Source organism: Podarcis gaigeae, assembly GCF_964106915.1.
Source record: "Podarcis gaigeae genome assembly, chromosome: 5".
Lineage (NCBI taxonomy): Eukaryota > Metazoa > Chordata > Lepidosauria > Squamata > Lacertidae > Podarcis > Podarcis gaigeae.
The window spans coordinates 16,247,185-16,267,082 of record NC_139681.1 but is presented as its reverse complement, the minus strand read 5'-3'; the positions used below and the strand labels follow the sequence as shown (position 1 = coordinate 16,267,082).

The 19,898-nt window shown below is 43.5% G+C and overlaps 1 protein-coding gene and 1 long non-coding RNA gene across 37 annotated transcripts in view; both read left to right on the top strand.

Moving 5' to 3' along the window:
* Nucleotides 1–19,898, top strand: part of CAMK2G (calcium/calmodulin dependent protein kinase II gamma) — a 164,933-nt gene that overhangs the window by 16,422 nt on the left and 128,613 nt on the right. The window lies entirely within an intron of this gene.
* Nucleotides 899–9,717, top strand: LOC310844436. The gene is made up of 4 exons (XR_014564125.1): nt 899–5,478; nt 5,903–6,721; nt 7,153–8,642; nt 8,738–9,717. It is a non-coding gene; the product is annotated as an uncharacterized lncRNA (long non-coding RNA).

The following is a 19,898-nucleotide window of genomic DNA, read 5'->3' as shown; positions in this document are numbered from 1 at the left end:
AAGCACTATGCTGCCTCATAACTATTGCGAGTAGGGCCTACTCAAGCCACATGCTTTTTGGCCGGAGATTGTGCAGGCACTCTCTGACGGAAGAAAAGCCACTGCCTGGTAAACACTGTGGGCGCTTTAAGTAAAGTCGAGCTTGTCGCTTTACCCTCCCACCCATCTTGTAAGTCAATTATAACTGTCCACATGGACTTGGACGGTAGTGTTACTGAATGATGTCGTTAAGCAATGTAACTCAACAGTATTCCAGGGAGAGGAGATAGTTGTAAGAGGAAGTAGCTGTTTGAATCTATACAAAACAAAAAAAAATTCCTTCCAGTAGCACCTTAAAGACCAACTAAGTCAGTTCTTGGTATGAGCTTTCGTGTGCATGCACACTTCTTCAGATACACTGTGTATCTGAAGAAGTGTGCATGCACACGAAAGCTCATACCAAGAACTGACTTAGTTGGTCTTTAAGGTGCTACTGGAAGGAATTTTTTTTGTTTTGACTATGGCAGACCAACACGGCTACCTATCTGTAACTGAATCTATACAGTTGTGTTTGTGGGCCCAAGTCTTGTACAGTTCAACTTTAATGGAAACACATACAGGAAGGCAGACAAGGAGTGTGCACAAATAGGTTTATGATCTTGAAGAATTGGGTATTTTATTAGTAGGGCGATTTTTTCCCCTGTGAACAGAGATGCAATAAAAAGAGCTCCAGACTATTATGTACTGTACATTATGCACAGAGTTGCTGCTTGATTGACATCATAACTTTGCTCTGTGCAGCTCATGCAAGTAATGGGTACACCCTTATTGGGCTTTTCTTACTACTTATGGAAAGAAGGTCCCTTTTCCTGAGAAGGATAGGGACCCACCAGTCCAAGATGCCTTTGTTGGAAAGATTCATATGCACACCTTTAAATTATTATTATTATTTTGTTCTCTTAATGAGATAATGTTAACTCTGAAAAGTTTTATCTCCAAAAAATAGTAGGAGTTGTAACAGATAACATTGCTTAACTGGCTGGGACCTTTTCTGCCTTTATTGCCTCTATCTGTGCAGTTTGCCCAAAGCCTTCAGTAGAGGTCCCACACATCTCAGTTGATTATGGTCACTAGCTGTTGTTGCTGTGACTATCTACCCCTCCCACTCCTTTGGGAAGAGTCTTCTTTCTGACTCTCTGCTGATGTTCTGAAATGGTCAAGTATCCCCAGAGCATGACACAAGATTGGGCATGTTCTGCTGCCTTCTGTCAAGCTCAGGAGAAGAACGGGGGTTTCTCATGTTCTCCAGTGTCTCCAGGGAAGAGCCATCTGCCATGGGGAGTTAACATCTGGCACATCTGTCATACATGTCAAGACTGTGGAGTCTTCAGTATCTAATATGTCAAAATGATATTATTCCTGGTCCACCCTGGGCAGCAGAGACACCTTCTTGGGCAACTCCAGATGTTGACTCATTATATCCTATACTTAGGAGATATAATTCCCCCCATTGACTTTTCTCTTGAGGTTGTTGGCCTCTGGAAAAGGCAGCTCCTGAGCCAGTTGTGGTATGCAGCATCACTCTGAAGCTGTTTCTCCAATCATGTCAGCTTGCTTTGGAGTTTTTGTGTCTTCCAGCAGGAATTGCTTGGTACCTATTGATTTACAGCTTACCTTTCTTTGTATAATGTTGAAACTGGTGACGTTTGGCACAAATAAAAAAATGCCTGTAAATTACCATTTTGGGTTAGTATGAAAGCACAGGGAATAACTATTATTTACATATTACTACATTTGTCCTTGGTATTAACTATGCAGAAGGACCAGACATGACAAAAAACAAAACAAAACAGGGAGTGGGACTTAGAGAAGTATAAAATTGTGCATAGAGTTTAGGCGCACCAGTAAGTACATATGTATGTTATACCTGTACATCATACCTCGGGTTACAGATGCTTCAGGTTGCGTTTTTTTCAGGTTATTGACCTCCAAAACCCGAAAGTACCAGAATGGGTTACTTCTGGGTTTCGGCAGTTGCGCATGCGCAGAAGCGCTAAATTGCCGAATTGCAACCTGTGCGTGCACAGACGCGGGTTGCAAATGTGCATCCCTCACAGATTCACAACCCGAGTGTCCACTGTACACACATATGTGAGGATTTGCAGATGCACACACACCACACACACACACACACACACACACACACACAATCTTCTAATAAATTTGTTTCATGCTCCCTCCTTCTGAGTAACAAGGTATTTCAGGGAAATGACACAAGATCTTGTTTTCTTTCTGATGAGAGAGGACTGGGGCATGTCTTTGTCATATTTGTTCCATTTACAAATACATAATCAGAGACAGTCACCCCTACAGTAGGCAACATTTAAGACAACCATGCTTTGCATCTCCAGAGATGCTGGACCCCAACCTGTTTTAGCACCTATGTTGGAATTTAAAACTGCAAATAGGCCTCCATACATTTTCTTTGCCCCTCCTGCTACCTAAAGGTGTCATCTTCCAAATGTGGAGAACAGAGAGATTCTGCCGCCGTTAACATTTTGTTTTGTTTTATTCCTGGTATAACCATTGAAGACATATAATTCCTGACATTATATATGAGAATGAGATATTTCCAGCAATGGCCTGGGGGTGTTCTGGGGGTGTTCACAAGCAGAAGGCTGTTCCCAGTATCTGCCATTCTTTCCCCCCTCCTCCACCCATGTGACAGGTGACAACAGAGGAAAGGGTCTACTTGGTGGTGGCTCCCCATGTGTTGAAAGCTTGCTTGGCACCTGTCTTTTTGTCACTTTAGTTCCAGGCACAGAAACTTCATATTTAATTAAGTGCTCATTTTTAAATTCTGCTGACTCCTTTTTATTCTGCCTTCTTATATTGAAATGTGCTTACAGTTTTGGGTTTAATTTGTTTTATTGTAATTTTAACTTGCTGTTGTCCACCGTGGGAAACCTATTGAAGGGCTAGTTATAAATCACATGAATAAAAAATATATTCATGGGTGTGCTGCCACTAAACATGATGGCTCCATTTAGTGCATCTGATCATAAGAGCATTAGCTCCTGATCTTCCATTGCATCTTTTATGAAGCGACATGTCTAACCTTTTTGTTGTTGTTGTGTGGGTCTTTGGCAGGGCAGAGGGAGATTGGGATTGTGAAAAATGTTCTGCCTTGGATGTATTTAATCTCCAGCATTGCTTAACTGGTTGCTGCTAGAGGAGGCTTATCCCTCTGATGCATAAATGACATTCCTGAAGTGATTTTCTTCTTCCACCAAATGGCATGTCATTATCACACAAGTTCTTGAGGAAGTGATGTGTTTGGCTTTTTCAGCTCAGACCTACCCTTAGTAATCCCACCCCCAGAGATTTTTTTTTAAATTCCCTCCCAATAATATGATTAAATGCTGCCTGTGCATGAATATTTCATTGGTTGGAGGGACCACTGCAAAAGGTTCTTGCTAGAAAGAAAGAAAGAAAGAAAGAAAGAAAGAAAGAAAATAACTGAATGAACTTTGACTCATTCTACATCATGGGTAGGCAAACTAAGGCCCGGGGGCTGGATCTGGCCCAATCGCCTTCTAAATCCGGCCCATGGACAGTCCGGGAATCAGTGTGTTTTTACATGAGTAGAATGTGCCCTTTTATTTAAAATGCACCTCTGGGTCATTTGTGGGACCTGCCTGGTGTTTTTACATGAGTTGAATGTGTATTTTTATTTAACTCTGGGTTATTTGTGGGGCACAGGAATTAGTTCACCCCCCCCAAAAAAAAATATAGTCTGCCCCCGCCCCCAAGGTCTGAGGGACAGTGGACCGGCCCCCTGCTGAAAAAGTTTGCTGACCCCTGTTCTACATGTTCAGCCCGCTGTTACTTGCTATCTGCTTTAGTCACCAGTACTTTGTTCAAGGATTCCCAGTTCCTTTGAGCCACTTAAAAGGGAAGGCCAGTTCTTCATATAGTGTGCTGCTCTTGGTCCCTAGGATCTCCTAAGGTTCTTGCATGCAGTCATTTTGTGCTGTGACTCCAGGCTTAGCTATTAAGTAATTCTTGGGCTGTGACTGATTCTGTACCCAATGCCAGATCACTTGTAAAAGTTCAGAAATGGAGCATCTTTGGCTGTAGTTTAAAAGTTGTGTTTGTTCCCTTGTGGGATGGGAAGTTAGGTAAGAATCTGTAGTTCTGGTAATCAAGGCTTAGATCTCTCTAGAAGAGTAATGATGCTGAGTTTGGATTTGGAGTACATATGATGGGTGCCAGAATTGGGGTGTGTGTGTTTGTGTATGTGTGTAAATTAGTTAACCCAGTGTTCAAAATTAGCCAGGTGCCAGCCCCATTTTGCATCTGACTTGTTGGTCGCTTGTGGCCAAGTGAGTGCCTGGGCACCAGGATGTGTTTGGCTAGATGTAAGGTGTGTGTGTATATATATATAAACGTTTCCCCCGTGTGTTCAGGTTTGTAGTCTATTTTCACAGTCCTTCTGTTTTTAATACTCCTTTTATTCCACATGGGCTTGCAGTTGGCAGGTGAGACAGCATCTGAGGGATTTCCTTTTCTCTGTTGCAGTTTGCGCCATGGATATATAGATGACGTGTGTTCAACCTTCTGGCTCCTTGCCTGGGACTTGATGCTGTGCATCTGATCTGATGAGTGAAGCGTGACCTGAGGGAGAACTGTCAGTCATGTGTTCACTGGGAAAGAACACATGGAGAAGAGCAATGGGCACCTCTTAAACCCTCCCTGCAGTCTTGGTGTCCAGTGATTGCTGGATATGTTTTAGTGTTTCTGCTTCAGTGCAGCTGTGCTCTGCTATGATACTGTGCAGTTATGTCAAAAAGTAATATCATTTCATGGGTAATAGAAGTAGCATTTCCTCTGGCCCTGTGGAGGTTAGGGAATTGCAACCTTGCTGTCCTGTTAGGACACACTGAGTTTAGCTAGAAGGGTTGTTCCTTCAGGCTAGAGCTAATTGCTGATGTACTCTGGAAGGTTTTTCCTGCCCTGGAGCTCCTAGGGAGTCTGTGTGCCGTTCCCGGATATGAACATTTGGGCAGTTAAAGGGCTGCACTAGCTCTTAATTGCTGACCTTTAGCAGCCCTTTGGTTTTTCCTGATGAGGATGTATGCTGTGAACTATGGGTCATGCATTCGTTAGGGTCAGCCAGACTGGAAGGCTAAGTCGTCACCTTCCATTCAACTATTCATTAAGAGCTGGCAATATATTGATGTGAGTACAAGGGTATGGGGAAAGATGATAGCATTTGGTCAGCTTTTGTCTATACAAGCATTGCAGTTGACAGTCCAGTTCAGAACAAATCAGGAACTTTCCTTTGAAGTTTGGTCACCTGATGTCATTATGATGGCTCCCATTCACCTGTCAGTGGCCGTGGGAGCTCAGAATTTGGCCCACTGGCCAGATCATGATTCGCACCCTTGACCAAGACCTTCTGCCCCTTGAGCTGTAGTAGAAACTGCCAACATTGTTGTTGTTGTTTAGTCGTGTCCGACTCTTTGTGACCCCATGGACTAGAGCATGCCAGGCACCCCTGTCCTCCACTGCCTCCTGCAGTTTGGTCAAACTCATGCTGGTAGCTTTGAGAACACTATCCAACCATCTCATCCTCTGTCGTCCCCTTCTCCTTGTGCCCTCCATCTTTCCCAACATCAGGGTCTTTTCCAGGGAGTCTTCTCATGAGGTGGCCAAAGTATTGGAGCCTCAGCTTCAGGATCTGTCCTTCCAGTGAGCACTCAGGGCTGATTTCCTTAAGAATGGAGAGTTTTAATCTTCTTGCAGTCCATGGGACTCTCAAGAGTCTCCTCCAACACCATAATTCAAAAGCATCAATTCTTCGGCGATCAGCCTTCTTTATGGTCCAGCTCTCACTTCCATACATAAACTGCCAACATAGTACTACCTAAAAATACTTAGGGCTGTGGTCAGGGAGATTCCCAAGGATCAGATAGAGAGGCAAGGAAAATTGTATTTGCCCCCCAAAGCTGAAGTTCCTCACCTTGCCTTTATGAAGGCCCACCAAAATTCAGCCTTTGTTTGGGACATACCAGCATATTCACAGTGCCTGATTCCATTTTCTGATTTATCTTATGCTCTCACAAGGCATTATTTAAACAATCAAAGTGACAGGTAGCTCCCTAGCAACAGGGAATTCTCCCCACTTCTCTAAGGAACCGTTGCTTTCAGTTGTGGTGATGTGATAATTTGTGCGCTCACTACAAAGATTAATATAAAAACCTAAACCAATTCAGCCTAATTGGCTATCTTCAGTAGCAATACATTTAAAACAGCCAGATTTGGATAGGTTCTATCAAGTCAGTAGAAAAAAATTATTAATGCCAAGCTGTGGCTTGTTTAATAAACCACGAGTTAAACTACAGTCTGTTGCATGGATAGTCAAACAAACCATGGCCTTTTCTTTTATGGTTTGATACGTTTTCCATCAGCTATTACCTTGTACCTTTCTAGCTTAGTGAGTATCTGGGGTGGCCAAATAAACCATGGTTAAGGAACCATGATGTAGGGTTTGCATATAACGGCAAGCCATAGTTAAAACAACCATAAGCTAACAGCAAACCATGGTTTCAAATGTTTCTTTGTTGGCATTGTGGTTAAGCTGCTGGGAAGATTCAGATGGCCGCAAAACCAGTGGTTTAATAAAACCTGGCTTAGCAGCATTTGCGATCCAGGCCATTGATTCGACTAACTTATTTAGGCCAACCAAAATGGTCAAAGGCCTGGAAACGATGCCTTATCAGGAACGGCTAAGGGAGCTGGGCATGTTTAGCCTGGAGAAGTGGAGGTTAAGGGGTGATATGATAGCCATGTTCAAATATATAAAAGGATGTCACATAGAAGAGGGAGAAAGGTTGTTTTCTGCTGCTCCAGAGAAGCGGACACGGAGCAATGGATCCAAACTACAAGCAAGAAGATTCCACCTAAACATTAGGAAGAACTTCCTGACAGTAAGAGCTGTTTGACAGTGGAATTTGCTGCCAAGGAGTGTGGTGGAGTCTCCTTCTTTGGAGGTCTTTAAGCAGAGGCTTGACAACCATATGTCAGGAGTGCTCTGATGGTGTTTCCTGCTTGGTAGGGGGTTGGACTCGATGGCCCTTGTGGTCTCTTCCAACTCTTCTATGATTCTAGGTACTTGGGCACAAGAGTAGCAAGATATCAATTACTTCAACCCATAGGTGTGGCTTTTCTCAGGTTATTAGCCCTTTCTCTCTTTCCCTTAAACGTGCTAAAAGCTTCTGAACAGTTAAACATTTTTCTGCACCTCTAGAGGCTTCCATCCATTTTTGGTTTGTGTATAGCTGTGAAAGGAAGTTTTCTGAAATAACCATATTATTTCAGGGTGGGGCTGTCTTTATTTTTTGAATGCCCCACTTCTTGCCTATCAGGGAAGGGTCTTCATGCAAGGGTTGGTGGGGGGGGGGGAGAATACCTGCTTCTCCTAGACCAGCCTTGCCTATAGGATTAGGCATCTTTGGTTTCCAACCCTTGCGATGCCTTAAGTTTTCTTTCTGAACTTTTCTTCTCTCTCCTCTCTCCTTCTTCCCCTCCCCATTTTACACAGGGTTTTAGGCTGTGAAATTTAAAAAATACAAAGTGGGGGGCCATGAAGACAGATTTCCCCCAAAGATTTCCAGCTGAACCAAAGGAAATAAAGGACGCTACATCTAGTATCCATCCAGTGACCAGTCATAAAATCCCATATAATTCTACATTCTCAATTTATAAATTATAGTGCCATAATTGGACATTGTAGTTAATAAACTTAATACATTTTTAAAAAAATCAGTAGCAAGCAAAGAACTGTAAGTTTTCTACAGTTACTTATTCCGTTTCCTCTTTTAACCAAACTCCATATATAGATGCCAAAATAATTCTCTTACACAACTGGCTGTTCACCTGTCCATTATTCATATAGTCCTAAAATCTTTCTCTATATGAATTTTAAAGCCACAGAAATGTTTCCCAGTAGGTATATTCCTTGCTGTAGTAGAATTCCTGTGTTCCAAAATCTGTGTTTCAAATTATATGGGATGACAGTTTGACCCAGACCACATCGGCATGTTATCCCATAAATCACCATTGTAGTGCCGTGGTTAATGAACCCTTTAATACTGTATCCTGTTCTTTAGCATTCTGTAATTGTTTTGGGATGTGTCTGTTCACAGTCATTGTGCTCTTTTGAGGCATTGTTTGAAAGTCAGACTCGGAGATAGCAAGAGAGCTCTGTATCTGTTGGTTTTTGGAAGGCGTTCTGCGTGAGGTGACAAATGGGTGCACGGTCTACTCATGGTAGTTTGGATGAGATCAGGATTACTATGCTTATTTCAGGGGAAAAAAGGTGCCTGCTTGCTTTGCTGTAGCACAGTGCCCTGCTGACTGGCTTAACAGTATGTTTGGCCACTTTAAGAGGGTTCATCTGCAATGCAGCTGTTAGCTGGGAAGTTCTGTAAACCAAGAAGGAACAAGCGTTTGCCTGCAGTCGTGGCGAACTCCTTATTACAGCACACACACAGTGCGAGAGAGAGACTGGCACACAAGAAGTTTTCCATAGGTCTGGGGGAGCATTAGCCAGAGCCCCCTACTTGTGCACAATCTGCACTGGCTGAGCAGACTGAAAGGTATTTGAATAGCTTGGTGGGCCATAGTTGTGGAACTGGAAAATCCTGTTGCGCTCAGTGCTTCTCTCTTAATAATCTGGTATCTTGCTTTTTAGCTGATATGTCAGGATTTCTGTGGCGCCCATATTTCTTGGAAACTGACTACATATCCGATCTACCACATCAGCAATTCAAGCAGCAACCCAAGAGTTCCTTTCACTCTCCTCCTCTCCTCCCCCCACGCCCCCCCCCCCCAGTTGACAAAATAACTTTGAGAGCTCTGAAGCTTTAGGCAGGAACAGCAGAGTACATCTATTGCCTTGTGGGGCCTTGGAAATGCTGTATGTTCCCATTTGTACATGGCAGTTGCCCCAGTGATGTGTGGGGAATGCCAAGGGGTGATTGCACATATCAGCTATAACTGTAACTTGGGGGGGGGGCGGGGAGAGGAGGAAACATGAGAGAGTTGCACTTCCTGTTTTTTTCCTGCAGCTGCTTCAGTGTTCAAAGAGGAACTTGTGCTTGGAAGATGTTGGAAGTTAAGTGTCCCTGTGAAGAGTGACCGATTCAGAGTTGATTTTTGAGGGTTATTGTAGGCATAAGGTAGCAGGAAGTGCAGCTCTTTCAAGCTTCCATCTTCCTCTTGCAGCCAGGTAATATCCAAAGCTGATCAGAGAAGTGGTGGTTAAAGTCACTTAGATTAGCATCCACCCCAACGTTTGATGCATCTGTGGAGATAAAATGGAAATGGGGAAGCAGTGCTGAGTCGGTGTCTACCATTGCTAATGGACTGGATGAAAGTGAACAAACAGAAGCTTCATCCAGGCAAGACAGAGATGCTTCTTGTCGGTAGGAAACTGGTCAAGGAATAGGGGATCTATCTTGCTTTGAAATGGGTGGTTTCCCCCATGAAAACTCAGGCTTAGTCTTGGATTCAGCCCTCAACCCGGATGCCCAGCTTTTGCACAGCTAAGGCCCAATGCACCAAATCCTGGGCACACTTCAAAGTCCCATTCATGACTGTAGCTTCGGTGGGGCATAAATGTTACCAATAATACCAGTCTAAATTTCTTGAATAAATGTAAATACAGTGCTGTATTCTTGGTTTTGTTTGTTCTCTTAAGTGCAGAAATTTGGGGTCTTCTTGGTACAGCCTTGCAGTGGAACGTTCAGCATCATGGCTCCTCCATATTTGTTTTGGTTACATTAATGAGCTTATTAGGAAAGCTTTGGTGGGATTCCCACTGCCATGCTCTGGCAATACAGAATTATGTGTAAACTGGTCTGTATATAAGCCACATGCCCCATTCTCTCTCCCTCCCCCCCCCCCACTTTGCCGTAAGAGGCTATTTTTAGGATCTGCTTCCTGGGATATGCTGTTCACAGCCGGCTATCTTGATGAAAATGTCACCGAGGCATAGGAAAGGGCTCCTAAACCTTTTGCTAGTAGCTTTTCCTTCCAAAATATATATGTGTGCAGTGGCAGTACTGGAGAGAGCTAATGTGCTGCCAGAAGTTGGAAGTTGTAACCCAAAATGGCTAAGATCCTTTGCATGGAACTAGATACGAAATTAGGTACAAACATTACCAAGGAACATGGATTACTAGGAAAATTGAACATGAAGCTTACTTTGTTCTGTGCTGCACAGGATAAGTTAACATTATACTGTAGTTTGCTCCACATCACGTGTCTGCATGAGTGTGCTTAGTTGGTGAAATAAGTAGTGCCAGTTTTCTGCTAAAGGTTGCCACCCACTTGGTTGCTATTTGCTCCTGAAGCTTCCATTTGCAGTAAACAGTTCATACAGAGGCAAAAAGCAGCCAGGAGGAAGTCATTTTCAGCAGAAAACCTGCATGGGCCCCTGATCCCAATTGGGAAGATATTCTGGATCAGGGTCCCACAAATGCCTTTTCACCAAATAAAAACAGCCACCTTAAGCACACTGGTTTCAGTGTATGACTAATGACGTGTAGTTTGGCCCTTAAGTGCATGGATAGGAGGTCTGTTGCATCATCATACACTTGAATTGGCACACTTGGATAGATTTATAGATACTTCCCTCCCTGCTAAATTTACTGCTGTGCATACATGCACTTGTGTGCAACCCCTTAAAGGTAAAGGGACCCCTGACTTGTTAGATCCAGTCGCGGATGACTCTTCTTTACTGGCCGAGGGAGCCGGCATACAGCTTCCGGGTCATGTGGCCAGCATGACTAAGCCGCTTCTGGCGAACCAGAGCAGCGCACGGAAACACTGTTTACCTTCCTGCTGGAGCGGTACCTATTTATCTACTTGCGCTTCATGCTTTCAAATTGCTAGGTTGGCAGGAGCAGGGACTGAGCAACGGGAGCTCGGGGATTCGAACCGCCAACCTTCTGATGCGCAAGCCCTAGGCTCTGTGGTTTAACCCACAGCGCCACCCCTTACCCATCCCTTAAGTCTATATCACACCTTTCCTTCCACTTCATTCAGTCAAATTCTAAACTACCTATCGACCAGTCTTCTGGGCTGCTTACAAAAAAATGTAGCTTAGACATGAAGTCATGTGAATGATGGAAATGTGTTGCCTACTCTCGCCTACCTTGCAACTTTCTTTGTGGGATTGTTAGTGACTTGTCTGAAGCCAATGGCAATGAGCTTCATAGATGAGCAAAGATACCTGGTTCAAGTCTACCACCTTTTCCAGTACACTACAGTGGCTTTGACTACCATCTGGTATCCCCAAGCCAAAAGAGGAGAGAGAGAGATTACCTTTATTCTGAATGTTTTGCACTAAAAATCCAGAGATCTGAAAAAGATACTTATGCCTTTGATACGCTTTGGGCAGTGTTCAGGGCTGTGTGTGTGCGTGTGTGGCAATTTTTAGCTTGCTTTCTGTCATTCAGAAAGGGAACTCATGGGCATTGCTGCAGGACAAGTATTCAGAGAGAAGACCAGTGCTGACCAAAGCAAATCTTGTTCCTTTGCCTGCTCGAAAATCCCAGCTACGCTACATGCCTTTTCTTGTTTCCAAGCATGTAACATAACAGGTTCATTGAAACCTTCAAAGCTCAGAATCAACTCTGTTCTGTGGTAGAGCTCACATTTTGTGCCTTGTGGAGAACTGAAGTCGTCTGTGTGCTTGTTCCTTTCCTCGGCCAGCTTTGTTAATGTTATGTGTCACTTTTCTCCAAGTCTGTTGAAGTGACTTCGCATTCAAAGCACCTTTTAGGCACTTTTGTTGTTGTATGATTTTATTTTTAAGGTGTAAGCAAGAGTGGTCTTTTGTATTGTTTCCAATCTTGCAACCACTCATTTTAATGAGGATAAGGTCTTTTCCAAGAAAAAACCTCCCATCCTAAAGCTGTGTTTAAAATGATTGCGGTGCTTGGTAATATTCAGAAGAATGTTGCCTGGCTGAGATAAAGCCTTGCCATCTTTAGATAATCTATAAGTCAGATATTTAGGAGTTGTAGTCAGAAACATCTGGAGAAATGTGAAGATGGGAGTGACATAAATTGCATAATAGCTCAGACCCAAATAGCCAAGTAAAAACTCTCGTTTAGGCTATTACAGTGCATGCTGTGTTGGGCTGTCCTTGAAAATGGTTACATGCAGAAGCCGGAGTCCTGCTGGGTCTGATGTCTAGAGACCATATAAGACCAATCTGTAGAAATTTAATTGGCTGCCAATTAACTAAGGTGCCCAGTTCAAGCTTGTGGTCTTTCTGTACAAAGCTCTAAATGTCTTGGAACCTAGCATCTGAGAGACAGCCTCTGTCCGTATTCACCCTACCATGGCTTAAGATCTACTGGGGAGGCCTGGCTGGTAATCTAGCTTTAAGGAAAGTTCCTGCCAGAAGGCTGTCTTAGTAATAGGACCCAGGCTGTAAAACACACTCGTACTGGAGGTTTGTGCCCGGATCATAGAAAACAGACAAAGGTCATTTTTTACTATATTATTCTTAAATTATTTTTTCCTTACTGACTGTTTTATATGTGTACCGTTGTCATTCATGCTGGGCTCCCAGGGCAAAGGGCAGTTTGCAGGTTTAAAAAAGCCTAAGTGGAACAGCCCAGACTCCTGGCTTCCCAAGTCTGACATCTATATTTAAAGACTCCTCCAGGGGCTCTTCGACTTTCCCCTTTTGCTCTCTGCTCACAGCTTCTTGTACCTTTCAGTGCAGATTCATCACTTCTAAATTGCAGTATTTCAAGGATAATTTTCCTGGGAATTTGCTCTGTATTTACAGCAGAGTCCACTTAATTTGAAACAACCCAAAGCTGCTCGGGGAACTCTGCCTTAAGGAAGATGGCACGTTTTGTTTAATTACAACAATCCCCCAAAGGTTTCTCTCCCAGGCTTGCAGTTGTCTTGATTATGCTCTGGCAGACTTATGTCTGTCTCCTCTGAAGGATGGAAGTGGAAAACCTGTACTCTGCTGCGGGTGTATATGTGTGCAAGTTACATCTACCAGTGAGGGTGTTTTATTTTTAGAACCTAAGAAGCTGTTGGGGCACAAGTCCTGCCAACAAAACTTTCCCCCTCTTACAGGAGCTGAACCTAAGCTTCCAATATGTCTTTAACACTCCGGCACAATCCTTCTGCATCCTTTTGGCCAGGACTTCATTGCACATCTGATACTGGGGATTGTCTCCTTTCTTTGGCCTTTTGACGCAATAAACTACAGCCAAGAAGAGTGCAGTGCTTTGCAGAAAGTTGATCTCCTCATTGAGCCTGTGGGTGCATTTGAGTAGCTTCTCTGACTGCATCCCCCACTATGTTTCTGTAGAATTGTTTAGAGCAGGGATAGCCAGTCAGCAGCCAGCAGGCCAAATCCAACCCACAACCCCATTTCTTGTCCCTTAGTAGCATTACCAAATTTTAATCAAAAGTTTGTTCCCAGATCTACATGCGAGGGAGAATGCCATGAGTCTCCATGTGTAATTTCATGTGAATGATGTATGGCTATTACACACATTCTGGAAAGTCAATAGCTCCCGCTGTCAATCTGCCGCTTGAAGGAGACCTTACATGATAGACATTTGTTCACCAGCCCCTACAGTTGATGACCTCTTGTGGTCCAACTGTGCAGGCTCAGAATCTGTAGGTGTTCATGTCTGGAATTGTGGGTTAAGTAGCTTGTAAGAGTTTAGCATTTGGAGCAAGCAAACTTATCCTCCTTATTCCACACCTTGAAACATGTACAGTGGTACCTCAGGTTACATATGCTTCAGGTTACAGACGCCGCTAACCCAGAAATCGTGCTTCAGGTTAAGAACTTTGCTTCAGGATGAGAACAGAAATTGTGCTCCGGCAGCGCAGCAGCAGCAGCAGCGAGAGGCCCCATTAGCTAAAGTGGTGCTTCAGGTTAAGAACGGACCTCCGGAACGAATTAAGTACTTAACCTGAGGTACCACTGTACTTACACACACACTCCCACACCCCTCTTCCAGCCCCAGAAACACTCACTTTGACCGCCTACAATTTCTAACTTTAATTCAGGCATCTAATCTTCTTACGCGGTTATGGTAATTAATGCGAACGTTTCTCTGCTAAACAGATTCTTGAAACACCCGTTCAACTCTTGTGACCAGTAGATTTGCACTGCAGAATTAGTCAGCCAAAATAAAGTAAAAGGGATTCTATGGCTTCCTGCCTTTCATTGATGACTGTTCAAAATAAGTTTGTATAAATTGTGGCTTTGTCGAGCAGAGAAACTGTGTGTGAGGGGGATGGCTCTCTTTCATTCTAGAAATCTGGTTGTCATCAGCACTGCAGAGCATACATGGGAGAGATGCTACTTGCAGCATACAGAGCCTTGTGTGGTAATCTGAGCTTTCAATAATGTAAGAGTTCATGTGGGGGTGGGGAGCCATGTGGCCAAAGGATTTCCATTGGTTGGAAATCAAAGGATGGTTTACTAGTGGTTCCAATAATGGATGAACTTCACCACACCTGTTTGTGCAAGTCACATCCTTTTTATTTTATTGTCCCTATTGTTCTTCTGCATTACCGTATTTTTCGCTCTATAAGACGCACCAGACCACAAGATGCACCTAGTTTTTGGAGGAGGAAAACAAGGGGAAAAAATTTCTGAATCCCAGAAGCCAGAACAGCAAGAGGGATCAATGCGCAGCGAAAGCGGCGATCCCTCTTGCTGTTCTGGCTTCTGGGATAGCTGCGCAGCCTGCATTCGCTCTATAAGACGCACACACATTTCCCCTTACTTTTTAGGAGGGAAAAAGTGAGCCTTATAGAGCAAAAAATATGGCATATGTTGATTCATCCTTCTTGTTCAGCCCAGGCCTAAAGAGGCAATCAGACATTCCTATTTATCTCATTCCCTTTTTCTGTTGATGGTATATGGTATATTTGTATTTATTTATTGTGTGATAAGTAAAAAAAAAAAAAAAATACAGTTGCATGCCCAAAACAGTAAACTGAAAACTTATATGGCCTCCTTCAGCAGGAATTGGAAACAGAGCACTCCCAGCAATTACTTTAGACTCTTAACTAAGTGCTCATACCTCTATTTGATAAAGGTGCACCATGTAGCTATGTGCCTTTTGGCACATTCTTTTGGAGTTCCACTTTCAGAGAAGGATGTATCAGGTTGGGTTCAATAAACTGGATGCCAGTTAGTAACATGGGTTGGTGTGCGCACATGAATGTACAGTTTAATGTTTTTTGTTTTTTTTTTAAAGGAGGCAAGAACAGACAGAGTCTCAAATAGTGTAGGAGGTGAACTTTGCCAAGGCCATGGGATTGCATGGGTGGGGTATGGGATTGCATGGGTGGGGTATCCGCTGAATCAATCTAAGCTACAAAGTGAGGAAGGTCTTGGAAATTTCCATAAGCATTTTCTTCCAGTGTGAGGGGGAAATGGTGTAGCTTTCATTTCACCTCAGTGGATCCAAATTTGGTACCAGAAGAGGAGAGGGGAAGCTGAGTACATCCCAGGAGATGTTTGATAAGGGAGCACAATTGAAATTGCACACATTTTTGACCTGAAGGCTTTTGGCGCTATTTGTTACAAGTGTGAAGATACTTCCGAATTGGATTAGTGGGGTTGGGTGTACAGTACTGTTGCTCTCTTCATCCCCACATAGTGAGAAGATCCAGGACTAACACTGCTTTATTTAGTTTCACTTTAGAAATAAAGACACTGGGAGACTTGTAGCATCTTTGTAATATTTGCTTTAGTTACAAATATACAGAGCATAAGCAGAGATAAAAGGATCTCCTGAAAGGCAACAGTAATGCTACCAGGGATCACATTTCGACACACATTCAAGGTCCCTTCAGCCAGCTTGCAGTGTCTCTCTCTTTGAACTGGTTTCCATGTTAATGAAAAAGTCCTGTTCTCATGAATGCTACATCTTCTTACCCCCATCATGATCTGTAAGTTTCTGGTAGTAATAGTTTGCTGTCTAAGATATAGAATGGCAAATGGGAGAGATGAGTGAGACCTACAACACCAGGATGCACGAGCATAGAGTTCATTAATGTTAATGCTAAGCCATGCCTTTCACTTACACCTTGAGTTTTAGGAAGGTATAGATTAGACACACAGATATTACAACCATTGGAAAACCATCTCCTAATGGTTGGGTCTCATTGAAGAGGCATTGGCCAATCAGTTTGAAGCAGTCTGGCTGACCAAGAAATGGTTGGCTAGCTGTCAGGGTAGGAGAAAAGACGCTGTATGCAGAGACCCTGGATCCAGCAAGTGTTAACGTTTAAGTAAGGCTAGCTTCCTGTTCAGGTAATCGCCTGGGTAATGGGCCATTAAGGGAACAAAGGAAGTGGACCTGTGTGAGACTCTACCACTGCAATTGGCTGGTAGTTAGGAAAAGAAAAAAGTGAGAGTTGAGAGTTTGCAGTGATGTGACCTAGAGGTAAAGCTGGAGACAGAGCGAGAGCACGCACAATATTTGATTTCTGTTTGAATCCAAGGCTGCGGCTATGGGTGTTGGTGCTGTGAGCCCCTCTATTGCAGGCTCAGGTTGTGTATATGTGCTAAAAAAAACTATATATCATAAAGACACCACATTCTCCGCTGTGCCTCAATTCCAAAAGGAAACACAAACCCTGCCTCAAAGATTGGGGTGTAGATCTTGAAATAACAGGAGTAGGCTCTTACCCAGAAGTCTACAAATCCATGCTTATCATGTTGTGGATAAAGGAGGCCTTGTTACACTTGCCAGAGGGGAAGGAAACTTCACCGTGGTAAGCAGACTTTTGAACCCCCAGGGTAATATCCAACACTAGCTGATCTATATCAGCTAGTGAAAGGACTTGCAAGTGCACAAAGGAATTTTCCTTCCTTCTCCTCTCCCTTTGTGCATATCCCATGCTCCCTAAATCTTTTTTGGGTTCCCCCCAACTTTCTGGGGTGGGGGGAAGGAGGGGTGCAGAAGTTCTTTTGTGCAAGCGGAAATGCTTGTGTTTGAAGATCTGTTTGGTTGAGTACTGCCTCTAGGCTTGGGCCCTTAAAAAAAAAAAGTATATGATTTCACCATATTGGTGACTTCTCTTGTATGAAAGGATAACAATTTTAACTCGTTATCTGATTTCCTCTAGTAGGCACTTTGTTCACAGCTGACTATTTCTTAATAGAGATTTTGACATAGCCCCAGGGGCTCAATACCTTGTAGTGGTAGGCTGTACCTTATAGTCCTGTAGTGTTTTAAGCTGCATGATAAACTGTGGAGTGCAGATGCCCCCTCCCTTAATTGATAACTGGAATTCAGAGAACGAGCTTCGTGTGTTGTTCAGAGGTGCAGAGAAAACCCTCAAGCTTTTTCAGGGTCAGGCCGTCTGGCAGGTCTTTGGAAGGTTCAGAGCTGAGTTACCATCTTCTGCACCAGGTGAAAGTCAAGCTTCTGAGCAGCAGAGGGGTCAGAAACCGGCAAGTAGTTACGGCGAGGCAGTTTTCAGATTCTTTAAGGTGGCACCTTAGGGGAAGAGAGATCATGCAAGGGGTGTGTGTGGGAAGGGTCTATCTGGCTACTTGGAGCAACAGGTTGCTCTGATTGTCAAAGCAAGCCTGACGTAAGTGGTATAAACAAACCAGCCATGGCCCCTCCTGCTGTTTGCTCGGATCACTTGCTTTGACTGGGCTGATGTGCAGCAGTACCCTTGTTGTTATCTGCATGATGCTGCTGCTGCTGCAGTGCAGCAAAGATCGGGCCAATAACTTCCTTTGCCTGAGAGCTGCCTCGATGGTGCAGAGGGTAAACCGCCTCCTGTCGGAGTCCCCAGACACATTACAGAAACTGTGTTGCAGGCCCCTCAACATGTAGACTAAATGAGCCGATGTTTGTTTTGAATTGTTGGCTTTCTCCCAAAGCAAGAAAAACAGTGTTTGCCAGTGCTCCAAATCTAGTAGTGTTTAGGTACCAACATATCCGTATTCTGTTGAACTGTCTTATTAATTTGTTTGGATTCATGCTCCTAAATATTTAACATCTATCCATGGCCAACTTTTAGCAGGTGATGATTTGTAAAGCAGGATGTGAGATGAGTTCCCAAACCAAGCTGTTCAGACCTTTTCCACTTAATAGTTGAAAATCCAAATTTTGTGGGGAGCTGTAGTATAATTTCAGGGTTAGAAGAGGGAGAATTTGAGCAAGTTGGTAACCCACCATCGACACAGAGCAGCAGCAACAACATAAAATTGGGAATCTCTTATTTTAACCCCTCACATCTTCATAGCCTCTAATTGCACATGCTGTGAGCTCTAGCGCAAGATCAAAGAATAGAAAAGAGGTAGCCCTAATGCTTAATTGTATGCAGTGAAAATTATTTGGATAATCCATTTATAACCACTCTAGATAATGGAACACTGTAGCAGAGTCCATTTAATGAACTGTTCAGGCAGACATGGCACTCAGAAAAGAGAACTTGTCAAAATGCTTTCTTAGCATCAAATGTCAGGGATGCTGAAGCTGGCCTATAAGTCATACCGTCAAAAGGATCATAGACTGGATTGAGAATGATGGATATGTCGCCTACAATACAGATTGAAGGGAAGGTGATTAGGTTCTAAGGCCTCCTTGAATGGTGTTTTAGGTATGGGCACCTAGTGAATAAATGAAGTCCTTTATGCATTCTTGCTCTGAACCATCAGAGCTTGACTTGATCATTTTTTAGGACCTTTAATTTTGATTATTATTATTTTTTAAAAAAATATTCTGCTGCTGCGGGAATGGCCGGAGAATGCCCACCCATGACTTGCTAAACCAGAAAGAAAAATCTTTTGAAGAAACTTAGCTTGCCTTTCTGAGAATTTTGCCTTTGCAGAATTAATTGATTTTGAATGCACGGTTTGAGCATGGCTTTTTTCAGCCCGCAATAGTTTTAAAGCTAGTTCTGTGCTGAACCTGCAGCAAGCAGTTCCATTAAATTCTTCACTTCTGCGACAGCTGGTAGTTTTTTCTGCTTCTTTTTAAGAAAGAGGTGACATTTTTGGATTCGCTAATCTTTAAATCATTGATATTACAAGGTGGCCGAGAGATGCGGGTGTTCTTGTTTTTAACTTAGAAAAAAATAGCACCCCCCCCCTTGGTGCTTTTCAGGTCCCGTCCTCACCCCCCGGCTAGCAGACCTCCTGAAATGTACATGGAAGGATGTTCCATCAGGAAGTCCTTCCGCAGGCCTTCAAGGAAGTGTGTTGGCTGGTGGGCTTCCAGGAGATATGGTGGCTGGGGGAAGCAGTGGAATGGTACTGAGATTTTGGTGGTGGTTCTTCTTCTTCTTTTAAAAAATAAAAGTAAACACCCACACCTCTTGCCTACCTTTCACCATTAATTATAAAACCCTGAAATTTCGCAGGAATTCTCCCCCCGTCATCCCCCCCCGAGTGGTTTCTTCTTTTTTTACCTCTCCCCCTGCAAATGATAGGGAAAAGTCCCAAGTGAAATTATTGGACCCGCTTTAGTTTAAACAAACCACAGTTCAGCCTGACTCTGATGAAAAATTGCAGTCAGATAATTGTTGTTGTTTAGTTGTTTAGTCGTGTCCGACTCTTCGTGACCCCATAGACCAGAGCACGCCAGGCACTCCTATCTTCCACTGCCTCCCACAGTTTGGTCAAACTCATACTGGTAGCTTCGAGAACACTATCCAGTCATCTCGTCCTCCATCATGATCTGTCCTTCCAGTGAGCACTCAGGGCTGATTTCCTTAAGAATGGAGAGGTTTGATCTTCTTGCAGTCCATGGGATTCTCAATACAGGGAAGGAAATACTTTCCCTTCCACCATGTCTGAGGGGAGAGGAAGGATAGTACAG